At 41.3% G+C, this 14,014-nt stretch overlaps 1 protein-coding gene across 2 annotated transcripts in view; it reads right to left on the bottom strand.

The window, feature by feature from the left end:
- Window positions 1-13,566, bottom strand: part of lrfn5a (leucine rich repeat and fibronectin type III domain containing 5a) — a 130,619-nt gene extending 117,053 nt beyond the window's left edge. For both annotated transcript variants that reach the window (XM_022673323.2, XM_022673322.2), the window contains exon 1: window positions 12,817-13,566. The gene's annotated coding sequence lies outside the window, so the exon portion shown is untranslated. The remainder of the gene's footprint in view (window positions 1-12,816) is intronic.
- Between the last annotated feature and the right edge of the window lie 448 nt (window positions 13,567-14,014).

Genomic DNA, 14,014 nt, shown 5'->3' with positions numbered 1-14,014 from the left:
ATGGTGCTGAATTTAACTAGAATAGATATAGATAAATAGAGGGACTATAGTGAGCTGTCCATGGTGCTGAACTTTAACTGTGTTAGAAATACAGACAAAAGATAGAAACACTGACATTTAGACAGATAGATAGCTATATGCAAAGCTCTAGATCAGGGGTGTCCAAACTTTTTTGTTGGGGGCCAGAAGGAGAAATATATTTGAAGTCACGGGCCACAGACTCTGTAATAAAACAAATAATGAAATATACCACTTTAAATAATACATTTTCCTGATTATTTTCGTTTACACACCGTTTTACTTGACTAACAATCTTTATCTTTGACATTGTTGTGTAAACTAAGATTTTTCAAATTGATGTTTAATTTCATGATGTCTCTTAATATAAAACTCCTTAATTACGGCAACTTTTAGACTCTTTGGCCCGTTTTTCTGGGCTAGAAATGCGCACCCTCTCCGCTTTTAGACTCTTTGTCCCGTTTTTCTGCGCTAGAAATGCACACCCTCTCCGCTTTTAGACTCTTTGTCCCGTTTTTCTGCGCTAGAAATGCACACTCTCTCCGCTTTTAGACTCTTTGTCCCGTTTTTCTGCTCTAGAAATGCGCACTCTCTCTGCTTTTAGACTCTTTGGCCCGTTTCTGACACCTAGTGTTCAAACTTTGAATCTCACATTATAAAAACCTGCTTAACAGCGGGCCAACTTTCATTCTATTTCTAAAATACCTCACGGGCCGCTCCAAAACAGGAAACGGGAGGCAAATGACCCGCGGCCGTAGTTTGGACACCCCTGTTCTAGATAGACACAAAACCTAAAATACTAAATTTTAGAATACTGAAAACTAGAATACCAAAACCAAAAAGTTTTAGACACAGTTTAAATGTAAAGAATGGAGAGAGGTTGGAAAATAGTAATATACAGATGAATTATGATTTATTTTGCTTTTGTCTGAAACCCATATAAACTTTGGAAGATGACCCAACAGAGAAATGTAGGATATGATCCCTGCTAATAAAATAGTAATATATATATATATAGTGAAGTTCATTGAACAGCAGAAGAGTGAAAATTAATGAGTGTGATAAGAATTAAAAGGCTAAATTTTAGCCATTTAAACATTTATTCCCAGGCTTTAACCTCTGGTGAAAAAACTGCAGCATTTTTACCTGTTCTTCCTGTACTGGAACAAAAGATCGGCCAAAGAAAGAGAAATGAAAAGAGAGAGAGAGAAAGATGGTGCTTAATGTGCTTCTGTAACTATTTTTTTACTACCTTCCTTTATTGATCACTCGATCTTTTAATCGTACTATAATAGTTTTCTCTGTAGTCTGTTTGTTAGTATATTTATTTAGCTTTTTCCTTTATTATCATTATTTTCTAATATCTGCTTACTTTTATTATTCATTGCTTTGGCAATAGTGATTATAATTACATTCGTGCCAATAAATCACCACTGAACTGAACTGAACTGAGAAAGAGAGATGGTAAAGAAAGAAAGAGATATATAGTAGAGATAGATAAAGAGAGAGAGAGAAAGAGAGAGACAGGGAAAGAGAGAAAGATGGTATATATATATATATATATATATATAGAGAGAGAGAACTATTATTATAACTATTATAATTGTTGATGTTACATCCTATATATCTTTCACTTCTATTAATTTAACGTTTAACTACACTTTTGTCTCTCTAATCTGTGTTTATTTAAGTATTTATTTATTGTTTTATTATCATTTTCTAATATCTGCTTACTTTTGTTATTAATTATAGTGTATATGTGTATATAATTACATTTATATATAGTATACAATATATATATATAGTACATATATATACCTTCTAGAGAGAGAGATCGAGAAAGAGAGAGAGATAGAAAGATAGAAAGAAAGAAAGATACAATTTTTGTACACAGAATCTGTTTCATTTCTATTCACTGCTGTCACTTTTCCACCAATCAGACCAGGGCTTCCAGATCAAAGCAGGGCACCGCCCCCTCCCCGACAGCTCATTATCACTCCCAAACACCCCCGCGAAGCCCCGCCCCCTCAAAGCCCCGCCCCCTCTGCTGCCTCAGCCTCCTCCTGCTGTAGCTGATTTACTGCGTGTGTTCTGACTGGAATGGGTTCAGGTTGTTGTGTTTTTCTGTTTGTGCTGTGAGAGCTCGCCTGCAGCGCTGTTCCTCCCTCCCCTCTCATACTCAAAAATAGCTTTCAAACAGATTCAGGTGCATCTGCACAGAAAAAATATATAAATATATAAATATATAAAGAAGCAGCAGAGCTGTAGGACGCTCACACTCGTCCAGATCTGTGGGAGGACGTCGCTTACAGTGAATAAAAACACCGTTTATAAGTTTTAACACAAACACCACAGAGCAGTGCTGGAAGATAACGACAATTTTCAGTTAATTTCAGTTAATATGCACTGTAAGTAACTGGCACTAATTGACAAGTAATTTACTGTGAAATAAAATCACAGTAACTAACTGGCAAAAACTTAACAGTAGGTTACTGTAAAAACAAAAATCACTGTACAAAAAAAAAAACTGGCAGCAGCTAGTAAAGACATTTGTTAGAGGTAAAAAATACAGGAAAGGGTATTTTTATGTAGAACACTGCTATGCAAAATTAACATTTAATTTGTGTAAACTTGACAGATTATTATTGTAATTTAGCAGTGATTTCAATCACTGTAAATTAATTTACATTTTTTTTCAGTAGAGTTATTTACTTATTGTCTGTAATTTTAACAGGAAAACTCTGGTAACCACAGCTGCCAGCGTTTTCCTGTAAAAACTACAGTTTTTTTTTTACAGTGTGGATAGTAAATTAGTCTGTAAAACAGTATGTTTCATTTGTAATTTTAAGTATAGTTGTATTGATCAGACTTTACAAAAAAAATGTGTATTGTGTTTTTATTTATTTTAGTGTTTTCACAACAGAATGATACCTTACTGCTTTATTTTGCAGTCAGTAGTGGCGTGACGAGACACTAATCTCACGAGAACGAGACGAGACGAGATTTAAAAATAAAATTTTAAAGAAAATGTCAAAAATGAAAAATGGCTTGAAAACTAGAGTTTTATTTGACAAAATCATATAACGCACACTTAACAGATTCGTTTCTCTCACACATTGATTTTATAGGAAATAGAAATAAAAATAAGATTAAAAAATAAAAATAAAGCTTTATAGGTCTTATATAGAGCAAACAATAAGAACAAACCACAACCAGTCATAATAAGACTATGGTTTGTGTTTTTGTCTCTTAAATTTCTTGTAATTTAACTATTCATAACCATAACCAGTCATATTAAGCCTATGCTTGAAGTGCAAACAGAGACAGAACATGTTTTTAATGGTCCAGTTCTCGTTTTTCCGCCCGTTTTCGGGCTCCCCATCTCCTTATAAAGGCGTTTTTTCACGACCGTGACCCTGAGAACACGGGTTCGATCCCGCGTGAGGAGCGGTGTGTTTATTTTATTTTTTTTCTTACCGCGTCTGCACAGATCTGATTGGCTGAAGAGAGCGTTTGGTGATCTCTCCCCACACGTGATTGGTCTGTGATTTACTGCGCCACAAAGCGTGTATACAATTAAATCCTTCTCAGTAGGTTTGGGTCCGGACCCGGACCACGGTCCGCCCATTAGTGACCTCTGTTCTATACAAATACCCGAATTTTCCTCTTCTGCTGAGAGCTGCTCTCACTCCTCAGCTACCCGCTGTATCGCTACTGGGTTGCCAGATCCCTCTTAAAAAGTCCACGCTAAACTATTTTTTTTCTTTTCTTCCCGCGAGACAGGTTTAAGCTTGACGAGAAATATCGTCACACCCCTATCGGTCAGTATTAAACAGTAAACTGTAAAAAACAGTTAAACATAAGCATTTATTTAATGTTATGTACTGAATTATATTATTTATTGATCAACAAACGCCTGCAGAGACACAGCAAACAGTAATCATTAACTCATTTTTTTCCTCAGTATGTGAAAAACAACAGGTTAATCTAACTGTTTTGCCAGTTAAACTCTGAAGGTGTTGCTACGGTGTCCGTGTTGGTTGCTAAGGTGTTGCTAAGCAGTTGCTAGAAAATAAAACTAAAATGAACCCTGAGCACTGATGAGTTGTCAGTAAATAGTGAACATCTTTACTGTTGACCCTTTACTGTTTACTCACAGCGGTTCATTGAACAGCAGAATAGTGAAAACTGGTGAATATGTTGAAGAGAAAATATTCATCAGTATAAAATGATTAAAGAATAAAATAAAGAACAGTGAAGAGTAAAGTGTGAATAGTGAACAGCAAATAGTGAAGAGTAAATGTTAAACTAGATTGCAGTTCCTACAGAAACTGCGAGTGTGATTGCAGTGCTGGCTGGTATCTGCTAAGGTGTTGCTAAGGTGTTGCTATGGTATCCGGGGTGGTTGCTAAGATGTTGCTAGGTGGTTGCTAAGGTGTTGCTAGGCGGTTGCTAAGGTGTTGCTATGGTATCTGGGGTGGTTGCTAAGGTGTTGCTAGGTGGTTACTAGGTGGTTGCTAAGGTGTTGCTAGGCGGTTGCTAAGGTGTTGCTACGCGGTTGCTAAGGTGTTGCTATGGTATTTGGGGTGGTAGCTAAGGTGTTGTTAGGTGGTTGCTAGGTGGTTGCTAGGTTGTTGCTAAGGTGTTGCTAGGCGGTTGCTAAGGTGTTGCTATGGTATCCGGGGTGGTTGCTAAGGTGTTGCTAGGTGGTTGCTAGGGTGTTGCTAGGCGGTTGCTAAGGTGTTGCTATGGTATCTTGGGTGGTTGCTAAGGTGTTGCTAGGTGGTTGCTAGGTGGTTGCTAGGGTGTTGCTAGGCGGTTGCTAAGGTGTTGCTATGGTATCCGGGGTGGTTGCTAAGGTGTTGCTAGGTGGTTGCTAGGGTGTTGCTAGGCGGTTGCTAAGGTGTTGCTATGGTATCCGGGGTGGTTGCTAAGGTGTTGCTAGGTGGTTGCTAGGTGGTTGCTAGGGTGTTGCTAGGCGGTTGCTAAGGTGTTGCTATGGTATCCGGGGTGGTTGCTAAGGTGTTGCTAGGTGGTTGCTAGGTGGTTGCTAGGGTGTTGCTAGGCGGTTGCTAAGGTGTTGCTATGGTATCCGGGGTGGTTGCTAAGGTGTTGCTAGGTGGTTGCTAGGTGGTTGCTAGGTGGTTGCTAGGGTGTTGCTAGGCGGTTGCTAAGGTGTTGCTATGGTATCCGGGGTGGTTGCTAAGGTGTTGCTAGGTGTTTGCTAGGGTGTTGCTAGGCGGTTGCTAAGGTGTTGCTATGGTATCCGGGGTGGTTGCTAAGGTGTTGCTAGGTGGTTGCTAGGTGGTTGCTAGGGTGTTGCTAGGCGGTTGCTAAGGTGTTGCTATGGTATCCTGGGTGGTTGCTAAGGTGTTGCTAGGTGGTTGCTAGGTGGTTGCTAGGGTGTTGCTAGGCGGTTGCTAAGGTGTTGCTATGGTATCCGGGGTGGTTGCTAAGGTGTTGCTAGGTGGTTGCTAGGTGGTTGCTAGGGTGTTGCTAGGCGGTTGCTAAGGTGTTGCTATGGTATCCGGAGTGGTTGCTAAGGTGTTGCTAGGTGGTTGCTAGGGTGTTGCTAGGCGGTTGCTATGGTATCCGGGGAGGTTGCTAAGGTGTTGCTAAGTGGTTGGTAGGTGGTTGCTAAGGTGTTGCTAGGCGGTTGCTAAGGTGTTGCTATGGTATCCGGGGTGGTTGCTAAGGTGTTGCTAGGTGGTTGCTAGGGTGTTGCTAGGCGGTTGCTAAGGTGTTGCTATGGTATCCGGGGTGGTTGCTAAGGTGTTGCTAGGTGGTTGCTAGGGTGTTGCTAGGCGGTTGCTAAGGTGTTGCTATGGTATCCGGGGTGGTTGCTAAGGTGTTGCTAGGTGGTTGCTAGGTGGTTGCTAGGGTGTTGCTAGGCGGTTGCTAAGGTGTTGCTATGGTATCCGGGGTGGTTGCTAAGGTGTTGCTAGGTGGTTGCTAGGTGGTTGCTAGGGTGTTGCTAGGCGGTTGCTAAGGTGTTGCTATGGTATCCGGGGTGGTTGCTAAGGTGTTGCTAGGTGGTTGCTAGGTGGTTGCTAGGGTGTTGCTAGGCGGTTGCTAAGGTGTTGCTATGGTATCCGGGGTGTTTGCTAAGGTGTTGCTAGGTGGTTGCTAGGGTGTTGCTAGGCGGTTGCTAAGGTGTTGCTATGGTATCCGGGGTGGTTGCTAAGGTGTTGCTAGGTGGTTGCTAGGTGGTTGCTAGGGTGTTGCTAGGGGGTTGCTAAGGTGTTGCTATGGTATCTGGGGTGGTTGCTAAGGTGTTGCTAGATGGTTGCTAGGTGGTTGCTATGGTGTTGCTAGGCGGTTGCTAAGGTGTTGCTATGGTATCCGGGGTGGTTGCTATGGTGTTTCTAGGTGGTTGCTAGGTGATGTATATGCATAAATTTGATTAAATGGTGTTTGCACGTTGCTACGCAACGTGCAAATACATCAATCAGCTATGCACGCTAGGTTGCTCTGGCCGTTCGGGGGTGTCCAAACTTTTGACCCGTGGCTCCATTACACACAGTACTGGGGGGCCGGGGTGTCCAAACTTTTGACCCGTGGCTCCATTACACACAGTACTGGGGGGCCGGGGTGTCCAAACTTTTGACCTAACGCTGATTTATCCCATAGCTGCTCCATTACACACAGTACTGGAGTTCTAGCTACCCGTCCTTCGATCTAGCTGCCGTCCTCCGATTGGCCCCATTCATTCCAATGGGGCCACTTCGTACGACATTCGTACGAAATCCGTACGTCGTAACTTTTCGTAACGCATATTTTCGGAAAGAGCTCAATAAGTTCTACAGGTCCTCAATTGGTTTCATCTTCGTATTTCAAAAATTGCGACGTCCACGGGCGTGCAAAGTTCTGCCCATTCATTTTCAATGGGCAAAAAAACGCGTACTTACGAAGTTTTTACGAAAAACGTAAGTCCGATCGGAAAGCTGTATACAAGCCCACCATTCCCGATATGGACGCACGTTTTCTCTTTTGAACGAAGTCGATATTTCGAAAACTGCGGCACTAGTTAACCGGACAAAAAACAGGTGGAATAATAATAATAAGAAGAAGAAGAATAAGACTTAAGAAGAACAATACTGTGATTGCATTACTGCAATCACACTAATAATGAACAGTACTGTAAGAGGGATAAATAATACTGATCAGTGGTGACCGAATACTCAACATTGTTCATTGTTCACTCCTAATTGTTCACTCTTTACTGCTCATTAAACAGCAACAGAGTGATAAGTAATGAATGTGATCAGAATTAGAAGAGTGATGAAAAAACAGTGTAGTAAATAGGAGTAAATAGTGAACAATTAAGGGTGAATTAGTGAATACTGAAGATTAGTGAGTGAGCAGCCGGAAAAACAGTACATAGTTGAATAGTGAAGTGTTAATAGTGAAGAGCAAATTGTGAATAGTGGTGAATTAAGAGTGAACTGTAAACACTGACCACTAGTGAGTAGTGAGTAAATAATGAACATTCCTTATTGTTCAGTTTTACTCCTCTCTATTACTTGTGCACCAAAAGAGTAAAGGATAAATAGTAAACAGTAAAGGGTAAATAGTGGTGATCAGTGGTGACTGGATACTCTACATTCTTCACTGTTCACTCCTTACTGTTCATTAAACAGTAGAAGAGTAAAAAATAATGAGCGTGATAAGAATTGTGATTAAGAGTGATTAATAAACAGTGAGGAGTAAAAAGTGAACGATGAAGGTTAAAAAGTGAAAACTGAAGAATAGTGAGACAGTACATAGTTGAATAGAGAGGAATAGAGTGAGAAGTGAGGAGCAAATGGGAAGTAGTGTTGAGTAAGAGTGAACTTTGGTTACTCAATGTTCTTCAATGAATTCCTCAATTTTCACTCTTACTCCTTTCTTTTAATTGTGCAGCAAAATAGAGAAGGGTGAAGAGTAAAAGGTGAGTAGTGAACAGCAAAGAGTGAAGAGTAAAGAGTAATTAGTGAATAGTACTGTAAGAGCTGCACAAGTAATAGAAAGGAGTAAAACTGATCAGTGGTGACCGAATACGTAACATTTTTCACTATTCACTCCTTACTGTTCACTCGTTACTGCTTATTAATCAGCAGAGGAGTGAAGAGTAAATAGTGAATAGTACTATAAGAGGAATGAATAATGCTGATCAGTGGCGACGAATACTCTACATTCTTCACTGTTCACTCCTTACTGCTTATTGAACAGCAGAACAGTGAAAAGTAGTGAGTGTGATCAGTATTAGAAGAGTGATGAATAAACAGTGGGATGTAAATAGTGAACATTGAAGGTTGAAGAGTGAACAAAGAAGAATAGTGAGTGAGAATATTACTTAGAGTAGAGTGGGTAGTAAAGAGTGAATAGACCGTTTTAATGAGGAAAACAATAACAAAGCTCCTGCGCGTGTCTGTTCCTTCCACGCTTCCGGTGGCGCTATTTTCAACTATACAGCTGTCAAAATAAGAGCGCATATTTCACAAATCTCCCGAAAACAGAGCAAAAAGTCAGAAAACTGATCCTTTTGATAAGGATTTAAGAGGGAAGTTTTTTTTCCTCTGATTTAAAACGCTTCCCAGATGTGATCAGTATCTTGTTGAAAGGAGGCAGTGAAAGCGCACCGCAGTTTGGACCCATATAATCACTTTCTCAGTGTAAAAGTTGGGGATATTTGTTCCTGTAGTAGAGAAGCATCACTATAGTGTATGGTGAGGTTGGAGCGAGTCAGACTCTATCCAGCACGTACTCTGCATGATTTATAGATCAGAAGGAGGGAGGAGTTGTGAGGGGACACTGTAACTGCAGGCAGGTCAGCAGTGTGAAAAACCAAAGCAGGCGTGTTTACTATGGAGCACCAAAAATAAATAAATTAATAAATAAATAAATGTTGACATAAATAAATGCACATATAAATGAATAAATAGATATAAAATAAGAAATGTATTTATTAATTCATTTTTTTACCTATACAATTATTTGTGCACGTATTTATTTATATAGATATTTATTTATACATTTATATGTGCATTTATATACTATAGACTCTCAGATTAGGTGAAGTTTGCATTCATGTTAAATTAAAAAAGTTACGTCCACTGTTTTGAACGCTGTTTACCGCTAAACGGAAGTGTCCTAGGAACAGCGACGTCACTTCCTACGCTCATGAATATTCATCTGAAACGGTCTATAGTGAAGCACGACGGAGGGTGAAATGCTCACTCTATACACTGTTCACTCTTCGCTACTCACCCCTCACTGCTCACTGCTCGCTTAGCAGCCAAACGGCCCAAGACTGAATAGTGATCAGTGAACAGAGTGAACAGTGTGCTGCTGTAATCTTGCTGTCTCTGGGCAGAAACAGAGCTCTACTCTACAAACGCTGCTCTCACACACACTTACACACACACACACACACACACAAACACTTGTGCTGATCAGAAACACTCTCACACACACACACACACAAGTGCACACACACACACACACTTACAAGAGCCGAGCCAAACCAGCAGCCAAAGCAAACAGAGGCACTTACATGTCCCTCCATCCACAGCCTGGGTGTAAACACTCACACACACACACACACATCAGTTTACACCCTCTCAGCACAACTCCTGCTGCTCTGCTTCTGATCCAGGATCTTCTCCAGACTCAGAACCTCATCCAGAACCTGAAGCCCAGTTCCTGAAGTCCTCCAGAGCAGATCCAGGACCTGCCGGAGCCGGGCGTCTCTATTAGAGCCTCATAAATAATCCAGCACTTCTTCTACCTCCATGTTCCTCATCGATCCACGTGGATCCAATCATAATCCCTGCAGGGCTGCTTCTGTCATTCCAGCACCAGCTTCATTCTCTGCTCAAGTGCCCGCCTGCCTCACGCTCACGCTCGCGCTCGCCCGCTCACGCTCACTCGCTGCCAGTGGGTGTGGTGTGATCTTGCACGGATAAAGTGCTTCTATATTCTCCACCTACAGCCTACATGATTCACACAGCCGGCGTGAGCGTGATCAGCGCCAGCGTTCAGGGTGTTAATCTCGCCTGGAGTGATTAAACCAGCCCTTTGGCAGAGTGCGTACAGCTGGAATGCTTTTATAACGTGACATGGTGCACGTCTGACACATCTGATACGTCTGATACGTCTAAAACCTCTGATTAGACCTTCACCTGGGTGGTCTGCACTGTTTAAAATGATGCTAAATGCAGCATTTTAACTCAAAGCTATGCAAAGCTGTGGGTTTCTACAGAGTGGAGCTACAAAAAACTGAATTATAGCACCACCAGGCAGCTGAGGAGGTGATGCACCTGAGTTTAATATGCAATTGTGCCAATTTGTGCATGATTTTCAATGTTGTTCAATGTTTTTCTTATTCTAAAAAACGTGAAGTTACTGCATGATCAAATGTGGTTGCAATGCTAGTTTTGCAAATCAATTTTAATCCATTTCTTCTGCACTTATTCAGCTTCTTTTCCATACTTTTCCATTAGATTATAAATAAAATGAGATAAAAGCAATTTTTTTTATGATTTTACTCAATGCATTGCAAAATGCATTGACCTCTTTGTTGGAACACAATGTAGGATATGCTTTAAAAACAACTCAACCCAAACCAAACACAAGGTTTTTAAAGATTTTTAAACTTTCCCAACAGCATCACAATTGGCCTATATCTAGAAAAAAAACAATGGAAAATACAAACAAATAAGAGCAAAAAAAATCGAGCAAACCCAGCGTGGCCTGCACCAGTGCTCCATTTACACCATATTCAGGTTGGAGGAATGGAGGAGGCTGGATGACTGAACCACAGTCAGTCACATCCTGGATCTTCGCCCAGGATCAAGACTTTTCTTATTCTGAGATGCTCCAGTCTACACCCGTTCTAAAGGCATCGTGATCCAGGAGCTCCATTCAGCAGATCATTCACACCAATGCTTTAAACAATTGGTAGAAATTGAGATTCATGGAGGGGGAAGTGTGTGGTGTGGATTGCAGGTTTTTAGAATGATTAGAATGAGGCAGGACAAAAAATACATAGACCTTGGATGCCAAGTTCTGCTCTCTACAGATTAGTAGTAGAGTACAACTCTTCATAACCCTTTATAACCATTGTCTGTTCTAGTATTAAGCTTCATGTTCCATTAAAGACCTTGTATCATCTCAAGAACAAATCCCAACCCAACCCAAGCCCCAGCAATAGTGCAAAAACATCATAATGGTACTTTTATGTACATACAATTAAAAAGGGAGCCACCCCATTGACCGTTTTAGTGCACTACACTCTAAAAGCATAGGCTACTCTTTATAAAATAATAAAATTGCACAATTGCTGCTATTGTTTGCTGTTTTATTGAGCTTGAAGAACATCATATCATATAATCTCCAAAATGCATGAACATAATTGCATATAACATTTGGTAAAAATGGATGGACTCCAAGGTGAGGAAGGGAAAAGAAAATACATATATTATTACTAAAATAACTAAATTTACTCTATAGAAGTCAAGCATGGTTTCCACCAAAGATGGTCAAGATATTAAGAGATATTAAAATATATTAAGAGCTTTAACCCCCATTCATGATCTGGTACCATTCCCAAAATGCCCCCAAACCACCCCAGCCAAGGAATACATATAAATAAATGCACTACTTCAAGCATGTCAACAAGCAAATCCAGCCCAGATCAGTCTTCAGTATTTAAAAAAAGGCTTTTCAGGTTGAGCCAGAAGAAATAATAGACCTATACACTGCCTATAGACTTTCTAACGCATGTGTACCAACTCAAACACGGACCTCTAGTGCCACCATTAGTACCACCAGAATGATAAACCTGCTCTATAGACGTCTACAATCATTTTCACCACAGATACTGTTGAAGAATCAAGAAATTCAGGTCCCATTTAGGACCTGGTATCTTCTCATACCCACCATATACCAACCACCATCCTTTAGCCAGGATACACACATGCATGCCAACAAGCAAACCCAGCCCTATATACACACTGTTATACACTGATACCTTCTCACACACACACTCGTACACGGACCTCTAGTGCCACCATTAGTACCACCAGGGCTCTATAAATAAACACTATAGACGTCTACCTTTATTTGCACCAGAGATTTTGAGATATTGAAAGCCTTAAGTCACATCTATGTATTCTATAGATGTCTACCATCATTTCCACCAAAGATATTAAGATAAAGAGATATAGAGACCTTCAAGTCCCTTTAGAACCTGATTTCACAATTAGTACCACCTTAAATATCACCAGGGCTCTGGAAATGTCTATGTATTCTATAGACGTCTACCTTTATTAATTCCACCAGAGATGCCATAGTTATTGAGAGCTTAAAGTCTAATGTAGGACATTGTTTTACAATTAGTTCCACCAGAAATGTATTCTATAGATGTCTACCATCTTTTGCACCAAAGATGTTAAGATATAAAGACCTTCAAGAGCCCTTTAGAACCTGATTTCAAAATTAGTACCACCTTAAATATCACCAGGGCTCTGGGAATGTCTATGTATACTATAGATGTCTACCTTTGTTATTTCCAACAGAGATATAATAGTTATTGAGAGCTTAAAGTCCAATGTAGGACATTGATTTACAAATTAGTACCACCAGGGCTCTACAAACATACTCTACAGATATCTACCATCTTTTCCACCAAAGATTCCCATTCAGGACCTCATATTGTCCCCCAAATGACCACCTAAGCACGCCAACAAGCAGACCCAGCCCAGATCAGTTTCCAGACTCAAAAAAAAATTATCAAAATTACAAGTTAAAGTTTACCTCGATGAAGGAATGGCAGCCTCGGATGGGTGGGATCCTCAGGGGCTGGGGGTCTTCTCCACCTCACATGTCGTTTTCTCCCGTTCTGCTGCTCTTCTCTGCCCCAGCTGGTGCAGGGCTAGACGGCGGGGCAACATCCAAGCCTTCATAGCCCTTATCCATCACGCGCACACACACTCGCACATATGCACATACACACTCACACACTCATACACACTCACACACTCACGCATACACACTTACTCACACGCGCATACACTACTCTTCAATGCCGCAAACAATCCAAAAAGATCCAACACAGCGAGCGATTGAGAGAAATCCCAGTTCCGGTCGGAGCAGAGCGCGCGAGATGTTTCAGGGAGGATCCTAAGCTATCTCCACGATGAAGAGCGCCATCCTCGTGCGGCAGGAGACCATGCCCGTCATTCACGCCCACCGAGAAGCCGGCAGCTCCGCGCGCCGCTGCCTCCGGACCGCGCTAATCCAGCAGTGGTGGTGCGCAGCTCCGCGCGCGTTCCCGCCATGCAACATCCAACATCCAAGTAAAGTAGAAACTCTCCACCCGCGCGCTCCCGAAGCAATCCCGGGAAGGAGAGGGGGACAAAAGCGCGGGGAAATGTTGCAATTAAAGCTGCACGCGCATCCCCGTCCTGCAATTCCAACAAAACGCAAGCAATCCGTCGCGTCACCACCGGGCAACCGAGTACCGAGCACCGAGCACCGCGCGCCGCCGCCGAGCTGCTCCTACCGACTAGTTCAGCACCGGAGACAGCGCCTCCCTCTCTCTCTCTCTCTCTCTCTCTGCAGTCTCAAGCAGGAGGAGTAAAGCAGCTCTCTGATTGGCTGACAGTCGCTCCCTCACTCTCGCGCTCCTCCACACCCTGCCTGTCACTCCGTTCAGGCGCGCGCTTTGGAAAACGTTCAAACGCTCCGTCCACATTCCCACCTTCCTTAACCCACCTTTTATATAATATAATATAATATGATATATATATATATATATATATATATATATATATATATATATATATATATATATATATATATATATATATATATATATATTATACTTTAATATAAAAAGTATCTCCTCTTGTTTAGATGATCAGTTTTGAACATCTCTGCTGGATTTTCTCAGTCAGTTCTTTATGAGGTAGAGTCACCTGGAATTCAGGCTTTCAGTTAACAGCTGTGCTGA

The sequence above is a fragment of the Astyanax mexicanus genome, chromosome 14 (assembly GCF_023375975.1).
Source record: "Astyanax mexicanus isolate ESR-SI-001 chromosome 14, AstMex3_surface, whole genome shotgun sequence".
In the NCBI taxonomy this organism is placed as follows: Eukaryota; Metazoa; Chordata; class Actinopteri; order Characiformes; family Acestrorhamphidae; genus Astyanax; species Astyanax mexicanus.
Note: the sequence above shows the minus strand (reverse complement) of the source record. Positions and strands in the feature narration are given on the sequence as shown.